This window comes from Sciurus vulgaris (genome assembly GCF_902686455.1).
Source record: "Sciurus vulgaris genome assembly, chromosome: 19".
Taxonomy (NCBI): domain Eukaryota; kingdom Metazoa; phylum Chordata; class Mammalia; order Rodentia; family Sciuridae; genus Sciurus; species Sciurus vulgaris.
The window spans coordinates 30,786,597-30,797,875 of NC_136480.1; positions in this window are offsets into that span (position 1 = coordinate 30,786,597).

Here is an 11,279-nt window from a genome sequence, read left to right on the forward strand (position 1 = left end):
CATTAAAGGTTTTGTAGAACTCGGCTGAGAACTCATGTGGTCCCGGAGTTTTCTTTGTTGGTATGCTTTTGATGACTTTGTCTATTTCATTACTTGAAATTGATCTATTTAAATTGTGTATTTCCTCCTGGATCAGTTTAAATAATTCATGTCTCTAGAAATCTGTTGATGTGTTCAATATTTTCTATTTTGTTGGAGTATAGGTTTTCAAGATAGCTTCTAATTATGTTTTGTATTTAACTTGTGTCTGTTGTGATATTTCCTTGTTCATTCCGAATTTTAGTAATTTAAGTTTTCTCTCTCCTTCTCTTTGATAGTGTGGCTAAGGGTTTATCAATTTTGTTTATTTTTTTCAAAGAACCAACCATTTATTTTGCCAATTTTTTCAATTGTTTCTTTTGTTTCAATTTCATTGATTTCACTCTGATTTTAACTGTTTTTTTCTTCTACTACTTTTGGTGTTGCTCTCTTCTTTCTCTAGGGCTTTGAGCTGTAGTGTTAACTCATTTACGTGTTGATTTTTTTTTCTTTTATTGAATGCACTCCATGAAATAAATTTTATTCTAAGTATTGCTTTCATACTGTCCCAGAGATTTTGATATGATGTATCTTTGTTCTCATTTACCTTCAAGGATGTTTTATTTCCCTCCTAATGCCTTCTGTTATCCATTCATCATACAATAGCATGTTATTTAATCTCCAGTTGTTGGAGTAGTTTCTGGTTTTTCTTCTGTCATTTATTTCTAATTTCAATCCATTATGATCTGATAGAATACAAAGTCGTATCTCTATCTTCTTGTATTTGCTAACATTGGCTTTGTGGCATAGACTATGGTCTATTTTAGAGAAGGATCCATGTGCTGCTGAGAAGAAAGTGTATTCATCTTTGTTGGATGGTATATTCTATATATGTCTGTTAAGTCTAAATTATTGATTGTGTTATTGAGATCTATGGTTTCTTTGTTCAATTTTTGTTTGGAGGATCTATCCAGTGGTGAGAGAGGTGTGTTAAAATATCCTACTATTATTGTGTTGTGATCTATTTGTTTTCTGGAATTGAGAAGGATGTACATGGATGAGCCAATGTTTGGGGCATAGATATTTATGATTGTTATATCTTGCTGATTTATGGTTCCCTTAAGCAGTATGAAATATTCTTCTTTATCCATTCTTACTAACTTTGGCTTGAAGTCCACATTAACTGATATGAAGATGGATACTCCAGCTTTTTTGAAGTGTCCATGGGAATGTTATGTTTTTTCCCATCCTTTCACCTTTAGTATGTGGGTATCTCCTTCTATGAGATGAGTCTCTTGCAGGCAGCATATTGTTGGATCTTTCTTTTTAATCCGATCTGCCAGCCTATGTCTTTTGAGTGATGAGTTCAAGCCATTAAAATTCAGGGTTATTATTGAGATATGATTTGTATTCCTGGTCATTTGATTCATTTTTGTTTTTTGACATGACTTGGTTTCTCCTTTATTTGGCTATTCCTTTAGGGTAGCTCCTCCCTCTGCTGATTTACATCATTGTATTTCATCTCTTCCTCATAGAATATTTTGCTGAGAATGTTCTGTAATGCCAGCTTTCTCTTTCTAAATTCTTTTAGCTTTTGTTTATCATGGAGAGATTTTATTTCATCGTTAAATCAGAAGGTAAATTTTGCTGGGTATAAGATTCTTGGTTGGCATCCATTTTCTTTCAGAACTTGAAAAACGTTGTTCCAGGCCCTTCTAGCTTTTAGGGTCTGGATTGAAAAATCTGCTGATATTCATATTGGTTTCCCCCTGAATGTAATTTGATTCATTTATCTCACAGCCTTTAAAATTCTGTCTTTATTTTGTATTGTAGGTATTTTAATAATAATGCGCCTTGTTTGGGTCTATTGTAATTTTGTATATTTGGAGTCACAAAGTCTCTTATACTTGATTTTCCATTTCATTCTTCAGCTATGGGAAATTTTCTGATATTATTTCCTTGAATAGATTTTTCATTCCTTTGGTTTGTTTCTCTAAGCCTTCCTCAATCACAATAATTCTTAAATTTTGCCTTTTAATGATATCCCATAATTCTCATAGATTCAGTTCATGATTTCTTATCATCTTCTCTGTTTGGTCAACTTTGTTTTCAAGATTAAATATTTTGTCTTCAATGTCTGAGGTTCTGTCTTCCAGTTGTTCTATCCTCTTGGTTATGCTTTCTATGGAGTTTTTAATTTGGTTTATTGTTTCCTTCATTTCAAGGATTTCTGTCTGGTCATTTTCAATATCTCTAAATCTTTATTGAAATGATCTTTTGCTTCCTGTATTTACTCTTTTAACTGTTGAGTGGGGCAATCATTCAAAGCCTGCATTTGCTCTTTCATTTCATCATTTGCTTCTCTGATCATTTTAATTATGTACATTCTGAAATTCCTTTGTCACATTTCTTCTGTCATGCATCATTGGATTTTATTGATGTAGCATCTAGGTTTGTTTGGGACATTTTCTACCTTTTTTTTCATATTAGTCAGGTATCTACCTCTCTAGTAGTGAAACTCTACTGGCTTATAGTTTCCCTGTAGTTTTCCAATAACTTGTCTCCTAGCCTTCAGTTGCTGAAGTCTTGGAGGAACTTGTTAATGCAATGCTCCACAAGAAAGCTGCCCCTCTAGTGGTGGTGGCCTTCAGGTGGGGAGTATTTCCTGCTGGTGGGAAGAGGTGCCTCCACTTGTTGACCAATGTTCAGTGAAAATGGGACTAGACTGTGGGCTGGGGTATGGCTGGTCTGGGCCTGTGTCTCTGGTTCTACCACCCTTGTGGGAAAGGCTTGCCCAGTGGGGTAAACTCACCTGGTGGGGACATCTTGCTGGGCAGCTCTCCTCCAAGAAGTTCCCTTTGGTCCAGAACTACCACCTGGGCTGGGCAGCCCTTCTCTGTGTTGTTCCCAGGGATCTGGACCTACCTCCTTGGCCAGGCAGCCTCACCCTGTGATTGAGACTCATGGTGGGCCACCCTCCTCTGTGATTTCCTGGGGCCTGGAATAACCACCTAGACTGGGGGCCTGGTCTTGACAGGGACTCTCTCTCTGAGTGACCCTCCTCTGGACCTACTGCCCAGGGCTGGAACCCTCACTCTGCCAAATCCTCTTGTTGGGTGGTCCTCCTCTACAATATTCCCGGTTATCTGGGTTCATGCCTCCAGCAGGGGAGTGTCACTGGGCAATTCTACTCCACAAATTTCCCTGCATTCTGGGACTACTAACCCATCCAGAGAGCCTCATCCAATGGGAGAGACTTACCCTGCTGCTCTGATTTGGTCCTGAGTCAATACCTCCTCTTCTTGAATCCTGAGTCCTGTCAAAGGGACTCCAGTCTCCTGTAGGTGTGTCAGAAAGAGAGCTGCTCTTCCAATGATGATGGCCATGCCCTCAGGAATAATTCAAAATGCCTGCACCAGCCTCCAAAGAAGCTTGGGAGCCCCAGCGATGGTGCACTGAGGCAGCACAGAGGCAAGTGCAGTGTCCCTCAGCAGTAGGGGGGCAGGCAGGAAGGCTCAGAGATGGCATCCGACCTCAATGTGGGGGTTAGCTGGGCCGGTTGGCTCTGCTGGATGGTGTTAAACCTCAGTGTTGCAACTAATTTTTTTTTAAATTTAGTTGTAGAATGACAATTTTTTAAATTTTTTTTTTGTGTGTGTGTGGTGTAGAGGGGTGAACCCTGTGCCTCACATATTCTAAACAAGTGCTCTCAAATGGAGCTACAAAATCAACCCTCATCAATTGTTTTAAAAATGTATGGCAGAATTCAGCTATGGTTATATTTGGTCAAGTGCTTTTCTCTTTTAGATGAATTTTCAAAAAATATCTTTAGCTGGGTAGAGTGGTGCATGTTTGAACTCCCAGGTGCTCAGGACTCTGAGGAAATAGGATCACAGATTCACAGTTAGTCTCAGCAATTTTCTAAGACCCTGAGCAACTTAGAAAGACCCTGTCTCAAAATAAAATATAACAAAGGACTGGGAGTGTGACTTAGTTGTTTAAAACCCCTGGGTTCAATCCCTGGTACCAAAATACTGTACAATTATAATGTATTAACAAATATATATATATATTTGTACTAACAAATACTATTATGTACTAACATACTAGTAAGATAATTACATATATGTTTGTTAGTACATTATAATTATCTTAATAGTATATTCATTCTGACATATTCTGACATATTCATGTATGTACATAATAAAATTTGAAGTGTCTCTTCCCTCAGTGCCTCAATTTTCCCTCCCCTCATCTATCCTCATGAGCCTCTGCTTTGCTATTCTTCCTTTCCTCTTTTTTGAAATCTTTCTTTTCTTTATTCCATTTTTCTTTCTAGTTTTCACATATAAAACACTTGATCCTTGATTTTCTGAATCTGGCTTGTTTCACTTAGCATGATATTTTTCAGGTTTATTTATTTCCAACGAATGACATATTTCTATTTTTCTTTATGGCTGAGTAGAACCTGTACAGCTGTGAAGGGTGTAAATGCTATTTCCTGGGAATGTTACCTGCAGCACACAGGACCTCCCATTTGTGGGCCCAGGCTGCTTTTGCAGGAACCAGGGAATGGAGACCCAGGGAGGAGAAGGTCTTATTTGAAACAAAAGGGACACTCTCATCTGTGAATTTTAGTGCTTATACACCCACCATTCAGCCTGACCACCTCCAGATTGTCCTTCTTTGTCTGTGTTGACTACTGACTTGACTCTTTGGCACAGGTTTCCTTGACAGTTTTTCACCTGAGAGAAGGGAGTCAACCTGAAGGTGAAATGTTACAGTCCTCCAGGAGTCAGCTGTAGAACTCAGCTCCTTTGAAAAATTATTTCTCTTTTGTCCATTCGTGAAACTGTCTTCAGCAGCTTTACAGTGACTGACTCTTCATATAGCAGTTTTGCTGTTCTGGTCCTGAGCTGTGATTGAGGACAGGAAATCTGGGGTCAGAGAAGACCTGGGCCCACTGGCTAGGTGAACTAAGTTAAATTTCTTCACTTTTCTGGGATTCATGTTTCCCATGTTGTGAAATGGGATTGACAGTTAATAATGGTGACATTGAATTATAGCAGATGCCATTGATCAGCCTGTGCTGGTTTCATGAGTTTACGACTTCTATCCCTGCTTCATTCATTCACAACAAACACCATGAGCAGAATCCACATTTATACTCATCTTGAAGGACAGGATGCTGAGCCATGTAGAAGATAATTCACTCAAGGTCACACAGCTCGCAAATGGCAGCTTCTTTAAAGCTGTGGTGACAGAAGAACAAACAAGTGAACACAGTAAAATAATGGCAGGTAATAATAAGAGTCATAGGGCTGGGGAGATAGTTCAGCTGGTAGAGTGCTGGCCTTAAAGCACAAGGCCCTGAGTTCGATACCCAGTACCGCAAAAAAAAAAAAAAAAAAAAAAAAAAAAGAAAGAAAGAAAGAAAGAAAGAAAGAAAGAAAGAAAGAAAGAAAGAAAGAAAGAAAATCAGAGTCTTAGAGCAGGAAAAGGAGGTGCAGGCTCTTGGGATTTTCTGCTGTGACTGGTGGTCAGTGGGCCTCCAAGGAGGTGAGAACAGAGGCCATAGTGCAAAAGAGAAGGACATTGTGCTGTGGAGCACAATTTAAGAACAGACCAATCACCACTGAGAAGTCCAAATCAGAGAGATTTTATTAGTTGACCAACTGATTGTCTTACACAATGCCCCAAAAATGGCTACTGGGAGAACAGCCCTGACTACAGGGTTGCAGGGGTTTTAATACCATAAGTCAGTACATCAATCATAAGTGTTCGTTTCAATGATTCTAAAGTACAAACTAATATCATGTGATCTGAAATCATAAACAAAAGGAGAATGGGTCAAAAGACCTCAGTTGGGTACAAGTTAAAGAATGGGTACTAACACCGAGACAATCACTATTGACATCACTGTTAACATGGTACATGGTTTAGGAAAAATAGGAATAAAGAAGAGCAATTTTTTATTATGTAAGAATTGTCATTTTGTATTGCCAAACATGTCATGCTAAGTAACTGATGATGAATACAGAGGTGGGGTGTTCCCATGGGAGAATCATTTCCTACATAATACGGAGTATCAAAGCAAAATGGAATCTGTTTAGTTATTACCTATATAGCCTGATCTATAATATTTCCATGGAGTCAAATCTGTCAGGCCATCACAGGTTTCACTCCTGTCTGAAAAATGAAACTCAGAGAGGAGCAGCACAGGTGACTTGGGCTGCCTGACCAGGAGCTTGTAGGGATGGAGTCCTGTAGGTGTTTTCCAAATTTGATGTGTGGGAAGGTAGGAGATGGGGCTGGAGATAGCAGGGTGACCTGAGATCTTTCGTGTTGGATGTGTATGTGCATATGTGCATGCAGGGAAGGATGCCCAGAGTCAATATCCTGTGTAAAATTCATAGAAGTTGTCATAGTTGGTGTAAAAAGTTGAAGGGACAGAATTCTCATTTGAAATATATTTTAATCTGTTTGGGATGTTCTAATGAAATATAAGAATCTATCAAGTATTTTATAAACCACAAAAATTTTTTTGGACACTTCTGGAAGCTAGGATATTCAGGATCAAACTCTGGCATATTTAGATCCTTTGGTGAGGATCTCTACCTCATAGGCAGCTGTAATTTGAAGGTTTTTGTCCACTCAATTACATTAGTTGAACCCCTTCTTCACCATGATGATATGGTTAAGAGGAGGGTCCTTGGGGGCTTGATGAGGTCATGACACTGGTGCCTTCATCAGTGAAATTAGTATCCTTATGAACAAGGTGCAACAGGTGAGCTGGCCACTTCCACCATGCAAGGACACAGACAGAAACTCCCATCACTTAGGAATGTCTTCAGCAGATATTGACTCTTTAGGTACTTTGATCTCCCACACTGTGAAAAGTAAATGTGAGTGACTTGTAAACAACAGTCTTCTATAATTTAAAATAGCACCTTGATCAGACTAAGGGAGTCCACTGTCTCACTGTGCTGTAACAGAGTAAAATTAGAGGAACTTTTTTATAAAAAGACAATAATTCCATCTGTGGAGCTTCACTCCTTCAACAAATAACCTCCAAGACCTCACCTACTGTAAGGTGAGGGAGGTTTAGGATTTCAAAATACAAGTTACGAAGGACAAACATCCAGACCATAGTAAAAAGTGATGCCCTTTCTTTGCTCAGGGTATCATGTAATTGCCTCATGCATAGACATCCATGGGGCTTCACCAAAATCCTGAGACACAAATATATCTATAGCTATAAACCCTATAACATCAGCATTTCTAGGTGGATTAGGGCCAAGAGACCAACTTCAAGTCAGTTGGCTTGATCCTGTGCTGGGGAAGGAAAGTGAATTTGTGGAAGAGAACAAGGTTGGTGTTGGTTGAGATCACAAGTTTGACTTCAGAAAAAAAATGTTTTTCTTATGATGATAAAATCATATAGTTGGTTGATCTTTTTCACCATTTGGATAAGGAATCATATAATTTGTATCTTTTTTTTTTTCATTTTGTTTATTTGGAACTATATTTATTTCTCCTCACTCTTGAAGGATACTTTTGCTGCACATAGAACTCTGAGCTTGCTGTCTTTCTCTTTCAGGATTTCAAAGATATTATTCCATTGTTTCTCTTAAGAAGTCAGCATAAAATCTACTGATTATACTTTTAAAAATAATTACCTTCACCCCATCCCTGGCTAGTTTTAAAATCTTCTCTTCATATTTTTAACAGTTTTGCTGTGTTGATGTAAAGATATATTTTTCTTTATATAAATTTTAGGTGGACACAGTACCTTTTTTTTTTTTTTATTTTTATGTGGTGCTGAGGATCAAACCCAGGGCTTCATGTATGCTAGGTGAGTGCTCTACCACTGTGCCACAACCCCAGCCCCTATTTTTCTTTTTATTTATTCCACTTATGTTTTATCCAGCTTCTTAAATCCATGGCTTGGTATCTTTTATCATGTTTGAACAAAACCTCAGTCATCGACCCTTCAAATATAGCTACATTCCATTCTCTCTTCTTTTGGAACTGTAACTAAACATATGTTAGAATCCTTAACTGTATATTTGATGTCCTTTATTCTCTTTTCTAATTTTTTCATCCTTTTTTCTTTCCATCCTACAGTTTTGATATTTTCTTCAGACCTGCCTTCCTTGTTTTAAAGTCTCTATTGACTTTTCCAATTTGCAAATAAATTCATCTATTTACTTCTAATTTTGGCTTTGTATTTTTCAACTCTAAGATTGATATTTACTTTTGGAGAATTTGGTTTTCTGCTGAAAGTCTCTATCTTATCTTTCATCTTTCTAACATAGAAAGCATATTTAGGGTTTTCAGGGGATTTTTTTTGGTTTTTGTTTTTTGTACTGGGGATTGAACCCAGGTTCTTCATACCCTGGGAGCACCTGTAATCTTGGATCATCTTCACACAGATCCAAAAATCGTGACAAACTTGAACTTGAGCCACAGCTCCTGCTCTACCATAGAGAATGGTCAGTCCAAATTATTGAGGCCATCTTACAGGAAGCACAAACCCTCATTGGAATCCAGAACTGCACTGAATTGTAGCCATGTTCCTGTCTTCTTTGTGAAAAAAAAAACTGTTGCTCCATTGCTGCTGTTTTAGCATGAGCATCTCACAGTCACTTCCGGTTGCAGGCAGCCTCTCGGCTGTGCCAATAATACCTACACCCTGGCAATCACCACCCTGATGTAAATCCCTGGGCCCTGAGAAGGAGTGGGACCTGGTGACAGAATGCAGCAAAAGTAGTGGAGTGTCACTTCTAATATTAGGTAAACGAGGACACCATGGCTTCCAATCTGGCCCATGCTTACTTTGTCATATGCTCCCTCTTAAGGAAGCCAGCTGCCATTCTGTGAACCGTCTGATGAGATAGTCACACAGTGAGGAAGCGGGGGAGGTCTCTGGCCAACAGCCAACAAGGAACTGAGGCCAACAGACCACCGGGACTGCAGAAACCGAAGGAGCTCACAAGTCGATCTTCCCCTAGTCAAGTTTTGAGACAGCCACAGTCAGCACCCGGATGCAGCCTCATGGGAAACCTCCAGGCTGAGCAACAGCAGTCCATCTTCTCGGAGTGTCCACTGTCTCCAGAGGATTCCCACAGGCAAGATCTAAAATGATCCCAGCAACTCCTTCCCCTTCTGGTCCCTAGGAAAATCTCTTGTTCCTTTGGCTACTCCCAATACATCCCCTTTCTTTCCTTTACCTTTCACCTTGGGCTAAATCTCCCTACACCTTCTCACACCCATCCTTGTGCTGCCCAAATTCCAGGGGCTTCAGGTTCTCAAGCCCAACTCCACTTGACCTGATGTGAGCAAACCACATCCCTTGCAAAGCAATTCTCCCTCTCTTCTTCTTCAATCTCTTAACTCTTCAATAACTTCCAGGTGATGTGCTAAATTCTACTGAGATGGGTTAGAATCTAAGGATACTGAATGCCTATAGTCGGCCTATAAAGACTCGGCCAAAATTGGAATAGTCGTGTTTTAGCAGCCTCTTCCAGACTGACAGGTATATAGAGCTGTGTAGAATGGGATGTATATTGAAAAATACTGAGGGATGCACCGTAGATGATCACACACTCCTACTAGGTGTTCACTTGTTGTCTAGCTCTTCACTGGAATGAAAACTTCAATGGAAACGGAAGGAAGGGGGGTGTTACGGTTTGGCTGTGAGGTGTCCTAGTTTGTATCTTAGGAGAACATGAGGAATAAAAAATTTCCTTCAAATATATCACCTGCATCAATCTCAGCCTATAGTGTTATCAGAAAAAGGTGTGGATTCAACCCAGTACACCCTTTTCTCACTTCAGTTCTCAAGTTTCTCTGACACTCTCCAAGTGCAATTCCCCTATTATAACCAAATCATGTCTGCATAATGTAACAATTGTTGGAATCCTACTATATATCAGATTCCCTATATATTCAGAATTACCACATATTATTAAGAAGAGTTCTCATTCATAATATAATCTTGAGGTTTTCTGGGATAATGTCTTACTTGCTTTTCATCTTTCTCATCTTCATTAAGGACCAGATACATATCAAAAATAATAATTTTTGTGAATGCAAGTGGGAGATTGCATAATCTTAGGAAAGTCCAACCCTCTCAAGAAACAAATCTCAATGGAGCAGTTGTACACATAGGTATATTATTTCAGTTTTGTATCTGTTCAGGTATATTATTAGACCTACTATTTTAAATTAATTAACTGAGTCAACATTGAGAAGTATGCACTCTAAGGTTCATTGTTTGAATTTGAATCTTTGACCTTACATTGAGTTCAAGTGTGACTTTGATGTTAAATATGATCATTTCATCTATAAGATATGGGCAGTCATATTATCTATATCCTAGAGCTATAATGTGTGAAAGAAGATGAAATATGGAAGTGTTTCTGACCAATAATGAACTCTACAGTAATGTTGGCCTTTATGTATTAATTTTGCAGTTCCTTATACATGTGACTTCGGAGATCTAGTTCAGTTCTTTTAATAATGACTACTTATTTTGCTGCCTCAAGAAAGTTCCATACTGTGATGACATTTTATCAATATCTGAAGAAAGATCTTTGTACTTTAGGATTGTCTTTGAATCCCCAAAGTAAGTATCCATTTTACACATCTGTTATTATCACAACCGGAATAAATATCCTAAGTGAGCCAGGTTCAATTATCAAATATTAGTATGAACATATTCTAAATGTTTTCTCCTCAGTCATCTGGAATGAGGGTGGTAATGAAGTCACAGTTGAAATAGATTCAAAGGCATTCCATTGAAGGTTTTCCTTAAGAAAGGACAATTTGACCCAAACCTTTTTAAAATGGACCTCCAACAGAGTTCCAGTTTTTACCTTTATGAAGTAAGCAAATATATTTCTCCAGTTCACAGACCCAAGCATAAACTTGATAAAGAAAATTTGATTTTCATCTACTGATAAAATATTTTCAATGCAAAGCATATTTGTTCTTTAATTCAAGGGTCTAAAATATATGTGTTTTAATCATTTGCAGCAACATAATAAAGGTAAGAGTCATAGAAAATCATGTGTGTGAGGCTAAATCATTTTATGACTCTTTAAAACATGTAGACATATAAGGCAAGATACTAAGGGAAACAAGAACATTTAAATATTCATGAATATTGCATACCATTTAAAATCAGAGCAACTTGGTTAAAACATTGAAGTGTTGATTTATTTATTTTAAGTTTTAATTGGAATCTAGTGTTTGTT